Here is an 8,168-nt window from a genome sequence, read left to right as displayed (position 1 = left end):
AATACAATATAACAGAATATGAATAGAACAACAAATCATAACACATTGAACAATACAATAAATGATAATATACACTACATTACGCAAAATCAGAAGAACAATAAAACAAGTCATTTCAGACTTAGGCCAACCCTAAGACCTTGGAGGGCCGCATCCGGCCCATGGGCCTTAGTTTGGTGACACCTGATCTAGACAATATGTGGGCAACCAATGGAGGCTGGGAGTCTCAGAGAGCTACATCTTTCTTCATCAAAATTATTTCATTCCCAAATGATCAACAGGGAGAAGGATTTTTTTTGTCTTCCCTGCTACACATCCTAGGGTAGTGTACACATTTTCAACTGGACCTTCAATGTACCAATTTGATTCAATGGTACTGTGGAAGCAGTGACCATAATGACATATAAACCATTGATAGTATACAGCAGAAAGGTGTTGTAGTGCCATCTCTGCTTAATATGAGCTAGGATTATATTGTGCACACGTAGTGTAGAATTTCAACTCTTGAGCTACAATCTTGCAAGAACATTGGGCCACCAAATACCCCTTTCCACATGGCAGACAATGTGACGTCCCTGTTCCAGTACAGTACCACTTTCCCCTTTCCTTTTTTATCATGCCTCCCAAGTGGGCAATGCAGACAAACGAATGTGTCGTGGTGCCTTCCGCTGCCACCTGCCTTAATTTTTTATAAGCAGTAGATAATGTTTTGCACTTAATCTAACTAATGCTATTATGTTCTGCTGTTAGAGAATGGTCGAAGTGTTCTGTATTCCCCATTTGTTCTCTCACTGGAGTTTCCACATAATGTTCTTTCATCTGTTCATCCTATGAATTATGATTGCCGTCAAACCGAATCTGTTTTCTGAAACTTCTCTCAAACAATGGAGAGAATGCAACCTATGTGTAGCCTTAACTTTTCTCCTGGACTGAATCCTCCCCTGCGCCCCATTTTTCCTTCTTTCACTTGTTAAGTCTCTGCTGGTTTTAATTAGGCCCTCTCCAGATTTGTGGAATTCTTAACTATCAGCAAGCATGCTTGCTAACTCCCAACACAAACCACAAGGCTCAGTACCCATGAATTTATCATAGGCCATCCTCGCGAAATCGCCTCATGTGTCCATCTGCATTAGTCCTGCTGTGCTGTGGAGAGCTCCACCTAAATTTGTTCAGAAGTCTAGACATGGTAGTGTCTCAGTGCTTCAGCCAGAATATAATGAGACGATCCCAGTTCTAAGCACAAGGCATACCAGTGCATCAGCATAGAAATGTAGCAAAACAGTCCTGCATTTTATGTCCGAGAAATATTAGTCTTGAAATCAAAAGGAGAGGCGGGTAATAAAACAATCATAAACATACTCATAAGAATTACAGTTAGCCAACCACATTTGCTAATTTGACTTATTCACAGATTTGAGTAAACTATTTTCTCTAAGCTTTCTCTGGATGTTGATCATTGACTCATGCTGGAGGACCTAGAGATTTTTCTTACCTGAGATAACATCTCTCTAGGAATCTCAAGGTCCTCCAGTGCAGACACTAAATTTTGCTAAAGGAGGGGTTCTCAAACTGTGCTCTGTGGAGCCCTTGGGATTCCAGAGGTGATAGTGAGGGGCTCCACAGCTCCATGTTGTTGTATTAACTTTTGTTTTAACTTTTGTTTTATTATCTTATTGTGTTTTAACTTGTGCATTTTGTGCTAATGTATTTGTTGTTACTTTTGTAACATTGTGAGCCGCCCCGAGTCCCTGCGGGGAGATGGTGGCGGGGTATAAATAAAGATTATTATTATTATTATTATTATTATTATTATTATTATTATTATTATTATTTATTCCACTTCTTCTTCTTTTCTCCTCTTGAGAAATGCAGGAAAATTAACGTTTTGAGCTGCCGGAAACAGCAGCAGCATCCTTCCAGGCCTTTTTCTTGCCATCCAGACACCCCTCCTACTTTCTTTGCTTTCAAAACCCTATTTCCTTCTCACTACTTGAGCGGTGCTTTGGTTGTGCTTTTCTTGCATAGCAGAAGCAAGTTGGACTGGATGTCCTCTGGATGGCCCCTGGGGTTTTTGCCATTATTATTACTATGAATAATCATTATTATTACTAATAATTATTAGAACGAATGCACTTTATGAATTAGTTCACCCAAAGTCTCTCCATCCATCTGCCACTAGCCCGGCCCATGCATGATATATATACATTTAATATAATAATATAATATAATATAATATAATTAATCTATATATATAAAAGGGTAATGAAATTTCGGCCTACGACAAAACAACAAAACTGCACATCCCAGAAACACTAAACTTGGCAGCACAACCCCTCATCCATGCCTCTATGTTCATACAACAAAAATAAAATAAAAATAAAGTCCTAATTAGAGGGAGAGGAATAATTGTTTTATCCAATTGCTGCCAGTTAGAAGGCTAAGTTCTGCCCATTTGGTCTCCTAGCAACCCACTCAGCCCAGGGGACAGGCAGAGTTAGGCCTCACTTAGGCCTCTTCCACACTGCCTATAAAATACAGATTATCTGATTTTAACTGGATTATATGGCAGTGTAGACTCAAGGCCCTTCCACACAGCTATGTAACCCATTTATAATGGACTTAATATCAGGGGAAAAGCTTTACCCTTTACCTTAACTACCACCAATTCCTCAATACTTTATTTCCCATACCACCATACTTCGCCACAGCAACGCGTGGCTGGGCACAGCTAATATAATATAATATAATATAATATATAAACATTTATTGGGTCTTCACGAAAAACTTTTGCTTCAAAAATGGCTCCACAGCTGAAAAAGTTTCAGAACCCCTGTGCTAGAGTATCTAGAAATTCAAGAGATATTCTTTCAAGTATTTACTTTCTTGTGCCTCTACCCCAATGAATGTGGAGAGCAGACTGCAAGCAAAGTTATTCTTTGTCTAAGAGCTCTAGAATGCCTCCATGCTCCTCAATTTGGCACATCTTTGCTGGCAAGAAACAGAGGAAAATGAAGGTATTTGACTGAGTAGAGTTTGAACAGATTGGGGAGAGCTTTTTGTACATTTTCACATTCATGTATAGAGGGGTTGAAAATTGGGTTGCAAATTGCCAAACCTCATACTGAAAAAATATGGATGTGGAGGAGGCTTCAAGGTTCTCCAAAGTCGAGTCCAAGGGTCACATGTCTTTGATCTGCACTTGGTGCCACTCTTTGGATGAGACCTTTAACATTTGGACAAAACCCCAGAGTATATTCAGCATATCACTGATTCAGGAGCTGTACATTTGTATATATATGTGTGTGAGCATATAGACTCCATGATTGTATCATAGTTTCCACCTTTGTGGTCTGCTGGCAGGATGAGAGAGAGAGTCAGAGAACGTGAGGGCCAGGAGGAATACTCTTTAACTTCAAGAGTTTTAGCTAATTGAGAACTACCCATAGCACTTTGGAAGTCTTTTGAAAACTCAGGTCCCTGCCAACACAAAAAGAAAGTGACTGACTTCAGGGACTGACTTCTCTCTGTCATGTTTCCATGCCAGTCAGGCTGGCTCTGCCCGCCCCCAGGATTGGCACTGCGTCTCAACCAACACTCGAGCTTTGCTCCTGGTAATTCTGCCTTCAGAAGGTACTGTCGAATCGCTGATGCTGAAACATGATTTCCAGATGTTTTTCCTGATTTACATGAGGCAGAACATCCGGGAATAGCACTACAGCAAAGCAGGTTAGCGAACGAGGCTACAGATGAAAGCTTGAGGGGCGGAGAACTGCAGAGAGACCTTGGCAAATTCTAATGCAAATGTCTCTCGGAAAGAGGCACTCAAACACCTTTGAAAATGTTATTAATATGCAGCCGGCAGACTCAGAGTACTTACGCGCACTCTCTTTCTATGTACACATACACCTGATTGGACAAATTATAGAAAGGAAAGGTAAATATGAAGGGGATGTTGCTACTGTTCACATTCAACATGAACGCACACAATTATTGACATTGTGACCCAATCACAGGAGTTTTGTGGCAAAAGTTGGCTGGGCTTTGGCGCAGGCTGGTTAGCAGCCAGCTGCAATAAATCACTCTAACCAAGAGGTCATGAGTTCGAGGCCAGCCCATGTCGGGGTGAGCATCTGACAATTAAATTAAAAAATAGCCCCTGCTCGTTGTTGATCTAAGCAACCCGAAAGATAGTTGCATCTATCATGTAGGAAATTTAGGTACCACTATATGTGGGGAGGCTAACTTACAACAGCATAAAAATCACCCAGCTGCCATTGGAATGAGGAAGTTGCCATTACAGTGGATGATGAAGCAGTGGCTCCCCCTGTGGCCAGAATCAAGCATACCCTCAGAAAGCTGGAAGCTGGAGAAGGTTTAAATTGCCTCTGCGTCTGTCTCTGTCTCTGTTCTATGTTATTTGGCATTGAATGTTTGCCTTATATGTGTACAATGTGATCCGCCCTGAGTCCCCTTTGGGGTGAGAAGGGCAGAATATAAATACTGTAAATAAATAAATAAAAGTTTGACAACAAATTTGTTATTTGCTTTCCTCGAAGACAGTCTGACATGCCCAAGGTGACCCAGTGGGTTTTCATGGATAAATGGGGAATTTGAACCTTAGGGTGCATCTACACTGTCAGATTAATGCAGTTCGACACTACTTTAATTGCCAGAGCTCAATGATAGGGAATCATGGGAGTTGTAGTTTGGTGAGGCACCAGCACATTTAGGCAGAGAACGCTAAAGACTTATTAAACTACAATTCCCATTATTCTATTACATTGGCCCATGGCAATTAAAGGGTTTTTTGTGTGTCAGGAGCGACTTGAGAAACTGCAAGTTCCTTCTGATGTGAGAGAATTGGCTGTCTGCAAGGACATTGCCCAGGGAACACCTGATGTTTTGGTGTTTTTACCATCCTTGTGGGAGGCTTCTCTTATGTCCCCTCATGGAGCTGGAGCTGATAGAGGGAGCTCATCTGTGCTCTCCCTGGGTTGGGTTCGAACTGACAACCTTCAGGTTAGCAACCCAACCTTCAAGTCAGCAGTCTTGCCATCACAAGGGTTTATTTTTATTTATTTATTTATTTATTTATTTACAGTATTTTATATTCCGCCCTTCTCACCCTGAAGGGGACTCAAGGCAGATCACATTGTATACATATAAGACAAACATTCAATGCCCATATACACATAGAACCGAGACAGAGACAGACGCTGAGGCAATTTAACCTTCTCCTGAGGAGATGTTCGATTTTGGCCACAGGGGGAGCAGCTGCTTCATCATCCACTGCGATGGCACTTCCTCATTCCAACGTCGGCTGGATAATTTTTTTATGGAGTCATAAATTAGTTAAATTAGCCTCCCCACTTTATAAGTGGTACCTTATTTCCTACTTGATAGATGCAACTATCTTTTGGGTTGCTAGGTCAGCAACGAGCAGGGGCTATTTTTTATTTTTAATTGTCGGGTGCTCACCCCGCCACGAGCTGGCCTCAAACTCATGACCTCATCACTCTGATTTATTGCAGCTGGCTGCTCCCCAGCCTGTGCCACAGCCCAGCCCCCATTAGTTTAACCCACTGCACTACTGGGGGCTCCTCAGCAATTAAAGTGATGTCAAGCTACATCAATTATGCAGTGAAGATGCACCCCTAGTTTACAAAAATCCAAGTACAACCCCCTTAGCACAACACCACACTGACTCATGTGTTATTAATAGTCGTCTAGAGCGTAATTCAGTTTGGCTCACCATGGCATCAGACCATTTATAAACTTTCTAGCTGTGCCCAGCCACACGTTGCTGTGGCGTAATCCTAAGTGGGGTTTTCTTCGCGGCATTCAAGGTGGCCTAGAAAGGATTCCCCTAGGTATGAAGCAGTCAGGCTTTGAAGCTGCAAGACTATTCAATGGTATTCAAGTTGGCCAACAATGGAGTCCCCTAGGTATGAAGCAGCCAGGCTTTGAAGCTGCAAGGCTATTTAATTGTATTCAAGTTGGCTATTTTTTGATGGTCACTCCTTGGAAAGTGATGAGTATTGTGGCCAAATTTGGTGTGATTTGGCCAAGTGGTTTTGTTGCTAACTCGGTCCTAATTATACACATTTCATTTTTATATATATAGATTTTTAAGGTACTAAACTCATATTCTGAACAGTCACCTACAAATGTGTTTAAGGAGGGACTGATGACATGGTGATCCAAATTAATTCTACAAACAGGTCTTTAAAGCAAGAAAAAAAATCCAAATCACATTTTCCTGTAGGTCAAGAAATTAAGAGTGTGCTCCCCTGAGGCTTGCTAAAATCACACATCATTAGACAGATGACTGTGTTAGAGAATGACAGCCAGGGAAGCGGTGAAGTTCTCCCCGGTCAAATTAGGGCTAACTTGTCTTTCCTTATCCCTAAGTTTGATTTTGCATGTTTCATTTTCTGAATCCCTGGAGAGGGACCAAGATAGTTTTAATTGTACTTTGCTTCCCCCATTTAAATGATTAACTCATTTTCAAATGTGGCTGTTTTTAATAGATATCACAATCTTTCTGCAGCTGGAAGCTCTTCTTTTTTCTCATGCAGATTTCTTTCCTCCTGCAAAAGCTTTTCTTTCTTTTCTTTTTTTTTTAAACCCTCCACATATATTGTACGTTTTCAGGGATGTCCTCTTTGCCAACAGTGAGTCCAATTATTTTAATTATTTTCCACATATATATTCTAGCAGTTGCACTGAAGAAATTCACTTCCACTTGGGTGTTACGTGGATAAACAAAGGTCCCATGCCATTTAGCATTCCGTTTCCAGAAACTAACTAAGAAATCATGAAAGGAATGGGCGAAATAGGAAACAATTTTGGATTCACATTCACAGGCTGCAAAATGGGTGATGGGGTGTCTAAGTGTCCTTTCTAGTTTAGGAGTTCTGTCTCCAATTTAGAAGAACCATCTGAAACACTAGCGATTATGGAGGCAGAAATGCTCAATTTCTAAAATTATGAAGTGAGCAGTCTGGCATTGCAAAATATTAGTGGCTCACAAGATATTTGTCCTGCTTGTTTGTTTTGATGTTCATAATCCTAAAGCATTTTAAATAGATATTTCACAGAATGGTGTAGACTTGTAGAGCTTATCAAGAGACATCTGGTCCAGCATTTTGGAAGTCCATGAATTCATAATTAAATTATGCCTGAAAGATGATAATCCAGCCTCTGTTTAAAAACTCCCATTGAAGGAGACTCTACCATCTTCCAAGGTAGTAAAAAAGCTCATATCAACAAAAGGCTCCTCCTAAGGTTTTGTTGGAATCTCATTTCATGTTAATTGAAACCATTGCAATGAGTCTTTCACCGTGATGCATCAGAAAACAATCCCATTTCATTTTCCACATGACAGCTTTTGAGATGTATGGAGGTGGACATCATAGAATTCCAGTCCTATCTTCTTCAGACCAAAGATACCCAACTCTTTCAAAGGGATTTGGTTACAAGGCCCTTTTTACACCAGTGGTTCTCAACCTGTGGGTCCTCATATGTTTTGGTCTTCAACTCCCAGAAATCCTAACAGCTGGTAAACTGGCTATGATTTCTGGGAGTTGTAGGCCAATACACCTGGGGACCCACAGGTTGGGAACCACTGCTTTACACTCACCCATCTTGGTCCTTCTCTTCTGGGCACCTTCCAACCTGCTGATATCCTTCTTAAATGGCCCATCATGTACAGTGGAACTTCTACTTAAGTGCATCCCAACTTAAGAGCATTTTGAGTTAAGAGCTGTTGCTTGGACCAGGTTTTGCTTTGACATACAAGCAGCATTTTGAGTTAAGAACTAGCAGGAGTGCTAGCACTGAAGTACAGGGCTTTAGCGATCCAAGGGAGCAGCCTCTGTGCCTCATGCTCTTGTTTGCTTTGGGAGGTTGCTATCTGCTTTGCTCTTGTCTGCTCTGAGGAACTTTAGGTTGGTTAATTTTGTGTGGTTTATATTCCTGGTCCCCCTCAATGGATTGTCACCTTGTCGTGGTGAGGGGGCTTGTGTGTTCCAATGAACCTGCAGGCATAATCACCGGAATCATGCACTCCCAGGAGTGGCCACAGGGGAGGATCCAGACCAAGAACAATCCGAAGATCCAAAGACCTCAACGGCGGAGCAGGCGGAGGATAACATGGTACATGTTAC

Source organism: Anolis carolinensis, unplaced genomic scaffold (assembly GCF_035594765.1).
Source record: "Anolis carolinensis isolate JA03-04 unplaced genomic scaffold, rAnoCar3.1.pri scaffold_9, whole genome shotgun sequence".
NCBI lineage: Eukaryota > Metazoa > Chordata > Lepidosauria > Squamata > Dactyloidae > Anolis > Anolis carolinensis.
The sequence above is the reverse complement of the archived record's forward strand: the minus strand, read 5'-3'. Positions refer to the sequence as shown.